The sequence below is a fragment of the Pinus tabuliformis genome, chromosome 9, assembly GCF_031772625.1.
Source record: "Pinus tabuliformis cultivar Carrire ecotype Pingquan chromosome 9, CPIR1, whole genome shotgun sequence".
In the NCBI taxonomy this organism is placed as follows: Eukaryota; Viridiplantae; Streptophyta; class Pinopsida; order Pinales; family Pinaceae; genus Pinus; species Pinus tabuliformis.
The window spans coordinates 827,540,990-827,557,078 of NC_142307.1; positions in this window are offsets into that span (position 1 = coordinate 827,540,990).

The following is a 16,089-nucleotide window of genomic DNA, read 5'->3' on the forward strand; positions in this document are numbered from 1 at the left end:
TGTGTGCTGCAAAATTTCTTCATACTTAGCTGTTTCATCTGTGGCTAACAATAGATCTTTGAAATGCTTGTGGGCTGCTTTTTTTATTTCTTCCGCTCCTTTAATTTCTTGATTTTCCACTTGGATCTTTTCTATCTGGTTTTTGGCTCTTCTAATCTTCATAGAATTATGGAAAAAAGACATGTTCCTGTCACCTGCCTTGAGCCATAAACTCCTGGACTTCAATCTGGCCTCTTCTTCATCTTTCTTGTTTTCCCTATAGATTTCCCAAAATATTTCTCTCTCTTTTAAATAGTCCTGCCTGCTTTCCTCTTTGCCCTCTTTCTCCATTTGCATGCTGTCCATTTTCTGTTGGAGCTCTTTTTTCTTTTTTTTGTTCCTCTGTTCTTGCCCATTCTTTTAACTTGGCTCTTAAATTTTTAATTTTTGTCTCCCATATGTAGTGAGGTGAACCTACTACTCTTGGTTCCCATACTGTTTTAACTAACTTGCTGATTTTTATGTTGCTGTCCCAAGTTGAGCTGTATCTGAAGGGGAGCAGGCCCTGGTTCTCCAGCTTACCTAGGGCTATTAAAACTGGTTTATGATCTGAAGCAGTGGTGTGGATGATTTTTGATTTTATAGAGCTGTATTCTGCTGCTATACTTTCTTGAATTAATATCCTATCCAACCTTTCTTTGATATTACTTTTACCTACTCTTTTGTTGTTCCAGGTGTATTTCTCATTATTTGGGGGAATGTCAAGAAGGTTATGCTGCTCCATAATTTCTTCTAGAGAGTTCCTAGAGGGGTCCGTTTGATAATTTCCTCCAATTTTTTTCTCAATACTTCTTACCAGATTTAAATCTCCTCCTAAAATCACTTTCCCTGCTTGATTTTCCTATAATATTTCCTTCAAAGAAGCCCAGCACTGTTCTTTATCCTTATAATGATTGGGGCATAGATGTTTATGACCTTGTACCTCTCCCTTGTACTGATTTTCTTGAGGTCCGTTATTATCCAATGCTAATTTGTTTTCTTTTGAATCAATTCCCATATTCCTTTTTTCCATATTGTGCATATGCCTCCGGATGCTCCTATTGCCTGCATGGCTTCCCCTTCATACTTTCTAAACTTTTTTTTGAGATTTTCGGTGTCTTGATTGCCTGCCTTTGTCTCCTGGATCATTAGAATATCTGGGTTTTCATTTATTAATATATCTCTTGCTGCATTTTCCTTAATAGTTGACCCCATTCCTCTACAATTCTAGGAGACTATTATCATTATTTACCTGCTTGGTGGTACACGGTGCCCTTCCCCTTGGGTTGACTTCTCTCATTGTTCCCTGTGCTCTTCCCTAGGAAAGTGTCCATAGGTTGTTGCGTTCCTAGAGCCATTTCTTTTGTTGCTACTTCATCCCTTAGTTCCTTGTTTGTCTTCCTTCCCACTTTTTATTTTTATTTTTAGTATTAGGGAGTGCTTCCTTTGCTTGCTTTCTGGTTAAGATTCTGTCTACTGAGGGGGGTAGAGAGAGGTGGGGATTTGAGATTCTAGGGGAGTGGGGAGAAGGGTTAGGGGAATGAGGAGTTCTAGATCTAGATCTAGATCTAGATTTGGAATAGGGAGATGGGGGAGCAGAGAAATCCAATGGATCGAATGGGTTTGCAGTTGCAAGGTCTGCATTCGGTGAGATAGGCTGGGCTTTTGTGGATGTTGAGGGCTACAAAGAATATTGGTTTGGTTGCTTGTTTGCAATTTTTTCCTCTTAACCTGTTCCCATTTATTTTCTAAATCCTATGTTTTTTCACTTTCATTTTTTTTTTTTTTGGTACATCTATTTGCGAAATGACTGTATTCATGACATACCTTGCATTTGAAGGGAATCTGCTCGTAGTCCAGATGCTATATGTGCATCCACTGGTACACTTTGATTTTGATAGCTTCCGGGAGTCCTCTCCCTAGATCCATTCGACACATATTTGGGCGCATGCATGCATATTTTCCTTTGGCTCGCATTTACTTCCCCATTGCATTTCCTATGGCTCTAACTGAGTCATCTCCCCAGCAGTGGAGAGGGAGGTGTGGCAATCTAACCCAGACAGGTACAAAGCTTGGGACATCCATTTCTGGATCAAAGTCTGGGGTCCATCTGTTTAGATATAGCCCCCTCGTATCCATGAAATACGGACCATTCCTGAAAATCAAGTCTCGATCCTCCTTGGTCTCGAAGTGAAATGTATAATATCCTCTGCCAAAAAACCTAATCGAGATCTTCCCATTTATTGAACTTGACCAATTTATTTCTACCCATTTTTGGGCAGTCCTTGGTGATGGTCACAGCCCCATGAACTGCCCTACTAATCCTCGTTCTGCCAGGGAAAGAGCTACTTTTCGTGGGAGGGATGGAGGAAGAGATATCTCTGGAATTTCTTCCATTCTTTTAACAATATTTGAGACTGCTGGTCTGTTCTTAGCCAGTACCATTGCCGAAATGAGGGAGGAAAATGCTTTGGTTGTTTCTTCTGATTACTGATGGTGGACTAAATGATGATCTTCGTTCTCTGGTGGATCCATTTTCTCGAGCCTCAGTAGCAGGAGGCCACTGATGGTAGCATCGAATTTCTTGCTATAGGGAGGTGCGCGATCTCTCTAGTCCAGAAGAAGTCGATCCTCAACAACTGGAGGCTGCTGAGGAGAAGCAGGCCTGTGTCTCTGAGAGCTGCAGCAACAGCTAGGGATGCGCGTGGGCGGCCTCAAGAGCTTTCATCTCCAACATTTTTTCAATAGATTTATGTATTTTTAGTGTCCCAAGGATAACACGATTTTCAACATTGATAGACTGCTATAAATGGAGTTTTAGATTCAGAATTTTGGCAACAATCCAACAACTGCCATAATTTATAAACCAAGCCTTCAAAAACAAGGAATGAGATCCACTTCTGGGCAATAATTTGACTTGACTGCTAAGTTTATGAAGACATACATAACTCTACCCCTCTGGTTTTGAACCTATGACCTCTTAAGAGGAAACACATAACGTTTAAACGCTTATTAATGCATTTTTCATGGATCAAAATCATCAGTTTTTTCTTAAAAGAGAGTTATTTTTAAAAGCTTCCCTCGGCGCCATCGCGCTTATTTTTACAAATAGTGTGATGGCATCGCACGAGCCTTTAGGCTCAAGCACGACCATCGCGGGTCCGATGATCATACCCGTGATGGTCGCTGATGCCCTAAATTTAAAAAAATCCTCCTTTATAGCATAAAAATCACCATTTAAAATGCATAAAAAAGTAATAAGATGCAAGAGAAAGGATGAGGCTCTTACCTGTCATAGACGGTTCATGAAACAGTACCTTGGATCTCCCGCAGCAGCCACTGGAAAATCTAGAGAATTAGGCCACCAAAAGCACTTTCAGAGCTCAGTTTGGTAAAATGGTAAAAAATGAAATTACTTTTACCTATTTATAAGTTTTGAAAGTCATTTTGTCAATATTTTTCATAATATTTTAATATTTTCTTTCGATATTAGTGATGGGTGTGTTTCTTATGCAGTTACAGGTGGCTTCAATGTGAACAATGATCATTATTGACCAATTCTAGGAGTTTTATTTTATCTCTTTTTCAAACTCATTAAAAAAACGAAGAAGGAACCCCCCCTAGAGTCATCTTTTAGCTCTTTTCTGACTCTCGAAAACTAAAAAGATTGTCGATTAATTGTCGTTTTGAACTCGTTAAAGTAAATGAATAGACATCACCTTAGTATATGTTTACCCCTTTTTCGAGCTGGGATTGACTATTTACGAAAAAGGTACACCTTGGTCGACATGGTCAAGAGGTTCCCTCAGATATTGTTTTCTACCTTTTCAAGTTCGAGGTTAAATTACGAAAAGGGACTTGTTGGAGTTTTCTTTTCCTTTTATTTTTCAAACTCTTTAAATGTGAAAAAGATATAGAGCTATTCTTACATCGAGCTCATTAAAACTTTACAACAAAAGACTCATCACCATGATGAGATCGAGATTCTCCTTCCTAGGTCTTGTAAAACTCACTAGGATGGATTCATTCGAAGAATGAACTTACATGAAAAGCTTATGCTATCCCCTTCAAGCTTGTGATAAAAATAATTGGGGTACTCTATAGAAATAGTGAGGAAAAATGAAGATGAGATATCCTTTGTATATGCAGCATGTCACTCTTCTACTCTCGTGTCAGGTTTGGGATATCCTCACTCAATCACTTGTACTCCTAGGTTTGGGTAATCCATTTTGCCTCTCATTTAACTATTCCACACTGTCATCATGACCTTTAGTCTTATGTCGAGTCAGATGCTGCCACACTCCAGAGTCGTGTCGCCAATATGTTCAAGAGAAGTCCAATATGCAGTTATTTGCCTATACATTGTTTGAGTCATTGCTACAGTGTTGAATATTATTCCACTTTATTCCTTGTTTCATGTCAATGATGGGGGATTCATTATTGCCCTCCTTTGATGGGTCACTTCCTGTTGACTTCAACTCATTATCCAGGAAGATGACTTAGGAACTCCCTTTCAGTACCTTAGAGCTAGCATGTCGTAATAGTCAATTCCTCACATCCGACGACAAGTCTTCGTTATTGGATTTCGATCAAGTGATTCCACGAGTGTTCGACCTCAACGCAATTATCACATTCATGGATTGTTCTGTTGTACCTTGGGAGACATTGTCATTATTGGTGGTTTCCTTTGTGCCTGTTAATAGTCCACATCATTGGCCAGTAATCAGGTGGTTTTCTAGCATGTTTGACTTCAACACGTTTATTTGCATGTTAGGATTCGTACATTGATCGGGTCGGGATGAGCGCAAGACCCTTAGTCTTGTCCGTTATGACTCAGGCTACATGGATTTATATGTCATTCATGATTGTACACATGTTTCTACTATACAGATGGTTGTGACCATATCATGACACTTTATATCTATGATGATCGTTGTTATCTAGATGGTCGTGCCCATACCATGGATCTTTTCATAGAGTCTTCATCATCCAGATGGCTGCGTCCATGCCGTGGATTCATGTCTTGATCTCAGCTATGTATATGTATATGTAGATGCGTCCTTGGTTTTCAGGTCTCCTGATAGTGCGTGTCCTCATCCTTGCCAAAAGCTCGTAAAGCTTCTCAACCATCACTCCTCGTTCTACCTTCATGCTTTAGGGAGCATCTGTTACACAATATTTTGTCATGCCTCGTGCACTTCCCTGTGACATACCTTGAAGTGCCCAAAACATGACCATTATACAATATACTCATCCATGCATACAGCTCATATCCCTCCTTTAACTTTGCTCATAAAATATCTGGAGCTTTCCTTAAAGAAATAGCTCTTAAAACCCTAAAATGAAGGTCATCGCCCTTATGAAGCTCAAAACCATGATGATCACCTGTTGCACCATGTTAGGCCAGCAATGGCATCACTCTGTTCCCTTGCATACCCTCGATGGTCTCAAGAAGGAAGTTTTGCCAAAGAGGATGAGAAGCTTCGTGATCTAGAAGCTTCTAGAGCGGCGAGCTGGAGGTGATTTCACATAGATGAGGTCGAATCCTCCTCATTTGACCTCTTGGTCTCATCCCTATGAGCTACCTCCTTAAGATGTGGGCCTAATCCTATCTTTGGAGGAGTCCTAACTCCCTCTCCCAACCTATAAATTCCTCCTTTCCCATTCCCAAATGGTTGGTCTATGTCCATTTGCACCCCTATGCCGAGCTTGTGCTTAGAGGCTATTCATTAGACTTGGAGAAGGAATGTTTGGAGAGTTTCTTGGCTTGGACTTGGATTACCACTCAAGGAGATCCTTTCAAAATCAAGGCTATGGTTGTAATCTTCCCTTTATTCTTTAAATAATACACAATTGCTGGTTCATCTTCCCAAAATATATATGTTCATGTATGTATTAGCTTGGCATTCCTTTATCAACTAAGTAGGTTATTATTGGATTTTCTATTGGTTTTGGCATGCTTTGTTGTCTCTTGATCACTTATGTAGGTACATAAGAGCTAAAAGAAGTAGGAAAAAGTATGTGACACAAGCGGTTCGAGGATCTCAACGAAGGAAATTAGAATAGCATTAGAGCAAGGTAGGTCATCTCCATCGTTCTACTTTTCAATTATAATCTAGGAAGATGTCTAGTTGATTGTCACTTCAGTTTCTAGACCCACTCATTGGGTTAGAGGGATCGTCTCTGTCCATAGAGAGGATTATTGTCAACAATGACATATAACAATATGTAACCAATCATATACTCATGATGATGCATTCCACAAACTCAACATCAAGTTTCTCATGACAAGCTTATTACAACCTTGATTAATCATTATGCAATGCAACAAGCACATGGAATGCAAGTGTAAGAGACACATATGCAACTGACATGCATGCATGACCAACACATACCACCCATACAGTCTGAGGGGTGAACCATCTTATGGTACCACTCTGAAACACCGTCCTCACACATCTACCCAAGTAAGCAACTGACCGGGGTAAACATGTGACGAGAGGCTACTGTGAGTGGATTCGACCTCCTATGTGACCTTAAGGAAGTGGAATAGATGAAACACATCAACCAACCTATCCACATCAAGAAAAGAACCCTCAGGGGACATGTCAGCCACTCAGACATCCTGTCCCTGGGTCCCACTAATGTTTTAAACATCTTAAGCCTTAGCCGCTCTCATGCTATAGGCATGATAATGTCCAGAAACCCAAAGTCTCTCTCACGGTCTTTCTTGCCAGTGTTCAGAAACCCAATTTTCCAGTGTTATGCCAATGACCCCGGGATTTGAGCCACTTTTTTAGGCCTAGAGCCCAAGTCACTAGCCAGAATGGAATGATAACTTAGGAGCAGCAAAAGAATAGGGAAACAATGATGCAAAAGCAATAAGTTAAACAAGACCTTAATCAGACCCCTATTAGACATGATAGGAATTTCATCAAACATGTCGAAAGCATGTAATCTACAGGTGTAACCAACATAATTAAACATAGGGATCTTGTACTTATATGAGGGTCGCTAAGAACCATTGTTCCCTCATGGCATTTGCTGAATTACAATCTATTAGGCCATAGATACATTATCCATTCATTTACAAGAAAAAAAATGCTGAGAGCCATACATAGTTGCTGTCATAAAACACACATATAACTAGCACAATACCAACATAAATACTTATGAAAGTATAGTCATATGCACCACTTATAATCCATCAAAATACTCATAGAAATAAAAGGAGAAATAACCTTTCATTGATGATGCAAAATCCAAACCCGGGATGGGACTTCCACGTTCCACCTGATCATTGAATGGCTGATCCAAATCTGTCTTCAACCATTCGCCCTCATGCCATATTCCAAGCATGAATGTGGGACTCAAACCAAAAATTCCAACTAGGGCATACCGAGGCTAAACCACCTCACTCTCATCAATAGAAGCCAGGCTCTATCGTAGTCCATCTCGGATCACTAGGACAACACAATGAACACATCATAACATGCTTTACCATGATATTCACCTGATCACTAGGCCAAACAAGCATGGATGCCACCAAATTTCTCCACCTACACCGTTAGGAATTTTCCTGTCTCCTAGTCTCTCAAGCTTTACCACAATCCAAACCTGGATCACTAAACCCTAAACCGAGACCCACTCTCCAGGCTTTAACGCATATCCCAAACCTGAGACTACTAGGCCCAATGAAGAGTAAACCACCTTTTGGATTTACCATATATCTTTCCATTCACCAACAAGTATTCCTAGACCCACTGAGGCAACACAATCCTAATCTGGCTCAGGAGTCACTAGGCCAGTGTCTTTACCATGATCCACAGTCTAGTTCAGGGACCACTAAGCCATGTGCTCTATCATTCGGAGATCCACCCCACTCAGCTTCGAATCCATTCGAAAATCCAGCTCAACCAAAACATGAGAACCCCACTCAAAATGGCTATCCAAAAATGGCAAGGCTAGGCTGAAAACACTGTTACACCTGACAAAACCCATGCCACGACAAAAAATAACCACATGCAATACCATGCATGACAAATATAGCAAGGAAAATACACATGCAAATTGATACCTACAAAGAATCATGTTGTAGCTGCTTGATCCCGCCTTTCCTTGCTTTCTCCTTCCTTCTTCTTGCCTTATTTTCCTTTCTTCATCCCATGCATAACCATAGCAAAAGCTTGAGCCAAGATCTTACACTGACTAAGAATCTTGCCAACAGATCCTTAGAAGCCTTTTTGTGAATGAGGCCTCTATTTTATGCATTTTCCATTATTTTCCTTCATTTTCCTCCTCATATGAAACCTGTGAGCCTTCAACTTACTTTTTTCCTAATTTCCTTTATTTTTATAAATAAATGTGCCAAAAATACCATTTTTCCTTTGCAAAGTCGTAGCCACTGCCTTTGCCAATTTCCTTAGCCATAATAAACCAAATGAACACCCCTAGGATGTCTTGCCCAACATTAAGCTTGGAATATGTGTCCCATCAACTGTGGTTATTATTTTTCCTTTATTAACTTTTATTACATGGAATTTTTACCGGGGTTGTGACACCAACGTTAATGTTTCTTATTCGCTTTCTAACAACAAGGCTTGGATAAAGTTTGACTCCCCAGGTTTTTGTTTACTGTAAAAATGAGGGTGGGGAAATGGCCCCCTTAAGAGTACACATGCTCATCTCTACCCAATATAATGAACCTGTTACCAACGATCATATCGCATTTGATATCAAGAAATAAGTCATTAGGCTGATGGTCCCTTCTTAATATCTAGATGAAATACAATATTCCATTTGAATCCATCTGAGCTTTTTGTTATTGGAGAGCCTCTTGGAGATGTGGATCTTATTGGGAGGAAAATTATTACTGGTCCATGTGGTTGTTGGGGTGCCCGTGGTAGAGGAGATTTTTCTGGAAAGGATTCCACCAAGGTGGATCATCATTAGACAAGCTGCCAAGAGTGTTGTTATTGTTGGACTAATACACCACTTCCTTGTACACTATTCATATGCCATTGGTGTTCCTGAGCCATTTTCTGGTGTACCTAAGCCATTTTCCATGTTTGTTGACACATACCAAACCAAAAAAATTATAGATGCTAAAATATTGTAGTTGATCAGAGGAAACTTTAACTTCAACCCTAACATGATTTCTAGCAACCTTGAATTAAGATGGGGAGGTAATGAGAGATTCTAGAAAAGAACAACGTATCACTATTTTGGTAGGGAGGTTTCTAATTTCACTTGGGAGACTGTAAAGGTCCTTAACTGGGAGAAAGTTTGAAACTATGAAGTAAGAGGCAAGACATTTTTCTAAAGTAGACCACGAGCTTTAGGGTTCATACCTTTATGTCTTTGGAAACTCTTGAATATGAGCATAAGGATGACTATAAAGTATTCTTTTAGGTGAGGAACCAAGAGCTTTGAATTCATTGTTGGAGGGTGGAGATGAACATCTCTAGAGTCCCTTGACAACTAGGGTGGAAGTTTGTTCCTGGGATCACTGGTAAGAGAATTTTTAGGTCTTTTATGCTTAGTAGTTTGGCTTTTATAGTGTATTCTGAAGTCCTAAATTTAGGTGGTATCACAATGCATTGTGTTGGATGAGGGTGGAGACATAGGTCTTTGGATCCCCTTGGGTTTATTGAGGGAAAATGTGGCTAACCTCTAGAATCCCTCATTGAGGATTAACCATAGTAAAAATTAGCTGGTGGGTGGAGGTGATTGGTCTTATGGAGTCCCTAATTTAGCTAGAATTGTTGGTTTCATCCTTTGCGCAAACCTCCTCATTCTCTCAAGTTTGTATCGTTGGTGATTGGGCTATAGGAAAGCCCACAATGCAACCCAATCTATGGTTGGGTGGAAAATTGCAGTCCACAACTCAATTGCCTAGTCTTGTTTTGAGATAAGTACCTATTCCCATTATTACGAATAATGGATCTTATGTTATATTCTTGAAATTGTTAGTATGCAAATAGACTGTGTGAGACATTTTTTCTTATGATATTGAAATGATTGATGTTTTTTATGGTATTGTCTAATCTCTTCAGTGGAGTGCCTTGATGATGTTCGGGTGATATGATTCCTTTGTAATACACTTGCATAGATTGAAGATGGTGTTCCATGGTTCCTAGAGGATACTTATATGATTATTGTTGAGGATTAGCCTCATGCGATGATTAGTAACTTGTATGGTTAACGCCCTTATAATTGGAATATTCTTAATGAGATTGTCATAGGAAATTTGGTACAATTTATGATGGATTCCTTTCACATTAAAGGTGAAATGTTACTTAGCTCTACTCTATGAATCAATTGTACCCACCTAATAGAGACCTGAGAAATCTACCTTAGAGCGCTTTGAGAAAGGGTTGTATTCATGGTAGTACACTGACTTCCATATCACCAACATTCTAAATATGAATGCCCTTAAGAATATAGGAACAAAGGAACAAAACCTTGCTTAGACGTGGCAAGTGACTACAAATTTCAAGCCTAGGTGTAATTATAGTGATTCCGATAAACCTTAGGGTAATGATTGACTGGCATCAAGGCCATTCCTCCTAGCTGGTAAACGATGGTCTCATAAATCCAATTACAAGTAACAAACCCTAGCATGAGTCATTCTCAAACTAAATCACTCTTGTTGGCTTGATGTTAGATGGAGGCTTTGTCATTCTTGAATGCTTGTCTGGTACATAAGACAAAGCTTCTTCAACTAAGAAGCTTGACTACGGTTTCATTGTAGGCATGTTTGGTGTGTAGGTTACAACAAAACACATGTCATCTTACCAACCCTTAATAATGTCATAGGGTAGTTGTTTTTGGAACTACATAGAAAGCATAGATATTTTTGATAGAAGCGGACATAGGTCACATTACAATATTGAAAATATAGAACTAGTTCCATAAGTAATTGAATTCGTGAAAGAAATGGGATATTAAGAGATCCTTTACTCTATTACCTTGGCCAGATTAGTACCACATACTATTCTGTAATCCAGATACCAAGTAATATTGAGAAGTATATCTTTGAACTATTGGTAGTAGCTATGCTCTCATCACTCCCTTGAGCAAGCACTGGAGGTGACTATACCACAATGGACTCTGGACAATTAATCATCAGCAAGGTAGGAAAATAAGTGTATATGTATTTCTGTACTTGTAAAGAAATAATTTAAGATTATGCCATCATGAGGCTACTATTGACTTTTCAATGTATGATACAAAGCTCAATATTCAAATTAGGTTGCAAAAGTGATTTGGAAAGCGAAATTGCTTATACCTCTTAAAACACCAAACATTGAATGTTAGATATGTGTATAGGAGCACATTAAAGACATCGAAAACAAGCTATGTGGAGGTTTAGGTCAGAATTTTGTTAGTTACTAATCTCCATAACCAACTTTTGGAAATAGTGGAAAACAAGAACTATTGCAGTGTTCAATCATATATTTGTCTATTAACTAAAAGTAAAGAATTATAAATGGAAAAATTAGCTCATAACCTCAATATATCGTTGAAATGTATGCCCCATCTCTCCTTTATAGAATATGAAAGGTATAGGGTTTACAATGCATGTACAATTCCATGTAAAGCATCTTGCTTGCATCAAGTCCAACCTCTACCTAGAATATGGTTCCTAGTTTGCTATGAATTCTTGTTGATAATGTTTATCTTGGATATCTTTTCATGGTGCAAGACAGAGTAATCCCGAGCCTAGTTATCTCATAATTCTTGTTGATATTGTTTAGCTTGAAGATATTTTCATGGTGAAAGACAAAATAATCCCTCAACTTGTAGCACTGTGGAAGTTTGAAATTCAAAAATGGTTTTGGAGGGGACACAATAACTAGGCAGATTTGATTCCCTCAAATCTCTGCTAGAATTGACCACAAAAAAAAGGCAATTACAATTTTTTGGTGGGGGAATCTAAACAGGTTATGGAATGGGTGAAGGGTAGTTTGAGGATGAATAATTTTGCATAAAGCCCACTCCTTGATCTTTTGAGTGAGTGATGTGGATCCTAGGTGGTTTAGATCTAAGGGAATTATTTTGGCATGTTCGCAAGGAGCATAACAATGACGAAGTATATATATATTTTTGTGTATTTAGAAGGGTTCAAACTCTAAAAGCCTTGGCATTGATATTGGAATTCTTACTCTCACCATGTTAGTTCAGATGTATATTAAAATATTACATGCATGTTAGAGAAGGGTATTGATTCTTCTTGTCCTTGGAGGAACCACAATTCCCGTTGGTTTGTGTGACCATTGGGTTGGCATTTCGATTCTTTTATGTCACCCTTTCTCTCCCTAAATTTATTCATTAACCTTGTGGGCTTTTTGTTGTTGTTGTTGTTGTTGTTGTTGGAACAGATGCATGTATGGTTATCTTAAAGGTAGTACATATCAAATGTAGTATACCTATCACCTTTCTCTGTGATTGAATATAAGGCACACACTTGGTGTGATATTTGTAATGTTTAAACACATTGTCACAAATTTACAATTCTTGAGTTAAAGCTTATGGTTGTGTAACACAATTCTCGTTGCACTAATGGCATTTCCATCCTCATGTTTCTTTGAAAGGACAAAAAATACCTGGATTTTGGCAAAATGACTTGACATAAAAACTCTTAGTATGTAGAATTTCGAGGATTCCAACAAATGATAGGTACAAGCATCAAAATCTCAACACAAATTCTTATAAACTTCCATCAATAAATCTATGACCTTTCATCTCAAATTGATAGGAAAATAGAGTTTGTGAACCTACATCTTGTGCGTTTTCCTTGTGGGTCCAATCCAAAACACCCACACGTTTAATATGAGAATTTGGCTTTCACACACCATAATTACAACCACACACAATACAATATGATATGTTGTAGTGCATTCAACCCTCTCTTTTTTATTTGCAGTAGGTGAAGTTCGTGACTAAGTTGTGGCAGAAACAGAATTTATCCTAGAAAATGTATAAGGGAATGCATGGCTTCATATGCATCAAAACAAGAATAATTTGTGTTATGAATGCTCTTGTGTTTAGTTTTACAAAGGCACATGATGACCTAGTTTCATATCATCGTCGACAATACAAACAAGTTTTCTCAATATAAGCACACTAATGTAGCATACAACTCAATGAATGGTTGTGAATGGAGGATCACTTGTCTTAATGAAATATTTGCATATTCCTCACTCCTATACACTAATATAGTATGTGATAGATGAAAGGGAGAAATGAAATCCTTTATATTCTCTTAAGTGTGTATTATATATGCATATATCTTTGAGTGCAGTTGGGTTTGTGTTGGCGGAGGTGATTGGAGTAGATTTGGATAGATAATTATTAGTCACTATTGGTTTCATGGTGTTTAAATGATTGTTGTACAAACTCATTTTGTAAATTGAATTTTGGAGTTGATAAAGAAAAGAAGAAAATTAACCACATGATGAGTCTCGAGTTAATATAGTGTCCACCCCTAGTTATGTAAGGGGATTGATTACAAGTTTGACAATGCATGTAGGCCAAGACCCTAATGGGATCTACACTAGGATTCACCATATAAGTGTTTCCAATTTGCTTCATCGAGAGGATATGGGACCGACAATTCAATGATTGTTATTCCGGCGAAACTACGGTGGACCACATCCCGTCAATCGAGTTTCGTTGATAGTGGCATGCTTTAACGATTGTGAGTGCACCCTGGAGCTTGAGGGACAAAGAATTATGGGCCTGTTAGGCTTACATCATAGTATGTTGGAGGGCATGTTATCAAATACATATAAACCTCGAGTTCCATAGGGCTTAGAGACCCCAAGAATAGGTGGTCTCCTCATTTCATAATAAATTAAACTGGTAGTAATGGGCCATCCAAATCTTGTTAGTCATTTGGTTTTTTAATGGGTTAGCCAAAGGCCAAAGATTATCACAGTATTCCACAATCGAAGGCACTTGACCACCTTGTTTATTTCACAGGCCACATGCAATTCCTTGATGGTTAAGGGCCATGCGAAAGTTATCAAGGTTGAATTAATTTGAGGTCAACAACCCAACCTCAATCAGTCATACAAAAGAAATGGTAAGGCCGACTAAAAAAATTTGTATGTTTGACCACCCAGTAATGCGTAAATACTTGGGTGATAGTATTCACCAAAACAATGACGTTGAGATTAGAAAAGGGATAAGGCCCCAAACTTCATTCCATAAGTTATACATATGCATATTTCAACTGTTCGTGAATTAGTAGTGTGTGAATAAATGGTGATTATAATTCCCTGAATCATAATGTTGTGGCAAGAAGATGGCGCGACCCCAATTAATTTCACAAGTATATATGAATATTTCAGTTGTTTAAGAAACACCTCCCTAGTTGTGGTGGTTACATACATAGACTATTCGAAATTTGACCAGAGAATGAAACACACATATCAATTAATTAAACCTCGAATATACAACTGCAATTTATAAATCATATCATTTAGAGAAACCATAGTATGTTTAGATAAACAATTGTAAAATCCGAGATGCCTTGAGTTTTATAATTATAGTACAAATTTATTATCCCAAGCACATAGGGTGTATGGTACACTTATGGTATTTATACAACATATGATATAAGTTCTAAATCCCTAATCCTCAACAAAATTAAAAAGACCAAACAAATTAAATGGCCATGAACATATCAAATTGATAGTTGTCATGATTATATAGACAAATAACATTCAAATCGTAATTCACATAGAGACATAAATATAGATTGGTCAGTTTAAATAAGCATAACTCAGAGTTAATAAAAAAAGGGCATAGACCATGCTACTTATCTAGTTGAGTTGAGTTCAATTGGCGATTGGAGAAGGGAATCTCACTATCCTCCCAACCATATGATAGTTACACTGAGCTTTATATCATAACTAACTAACCCCTCTCCAAGTCTAGAGTCTGAGAACTAAATTCACAGGGGCAATACACCAATTGAGCTAGGAGATTGATATCACTTGCAGGTGGTTTATCAACAGTTTGGAGAGCATTGGTGGTTTCATAGTCGCAACAAGCATCAACAATTTCAGATCCAATTGCAAGCATCAATGATTCATTTTATGGGTGGTTTAATAGCAAGAGATAGGCATTTGTGGTTTCACAATCACAACAAGCACCAGTGGTTTCACAATTGCTGCAAGAACCCAACATTTTCAATTCAATATCTCTATGCTCAAACTAATAATTCATAGTAAATAATGAGGATGGATAAATGGTCCATTGTAGGTCGAATTCCCTTCATGAGCTTCACACCCACGCTAACTCTCTACACTTTTTTTTCTTCCCAAAATCAAGTTGAACCCTTGTTTGAATTGGGCAACATTTTTATGGTCACACAGTTATGTCCCAGGTATAGCCTAGAGGGCACTGATTTCCCCCATTATTACTCCTTTTATACTTTGAATTTTTAACTCGTTAGAAGGGGAGGTCAAGATGGCACCACCTAGGCAACTTGCCCTTTCACATTCCTAGTAGTTGGCGGGTTTGTCGACTCTGAAAATTTTCCTAGTTGCATTAATGATTTCAGTCATAACAGGGAATGAATTTCTCAACCATAAGGAGTATGAAATTTAATTCAACGGGGTGTGGTATTGTTGTTCAGGTTAACAGGTATAACCATAATTTCCTCCCTCAGACTCTGGCATGTTGTCCCTTCTCTCCAATAAGTTTAATTTCAATAAAAAACTTAAATAGAAATTATAATTAATGATTTTTATTGTTAAATAAAGTATTAATACATTCTTAATACTTTTAATATCAAATAAAGCATTCATACATTTGAGTACCATAATCAAGCATTAATGAATTTCCACATTAATAATTCCAATATACTTAAACAACATTTTTTCCAACAACAGTTATCACATTGGAATGCACAAATATATAAAAATTTTATAAGTATAATAGTGAAAGTAGGGCTTGGGGAAAAAATAGTCAATGTAGGGGATTTTACAAAACCCACCCCCTTAAAGGAACATTGTTCTTGTTGTTCTACAAAATAGGAAAAGACAACAAAATCTAAGC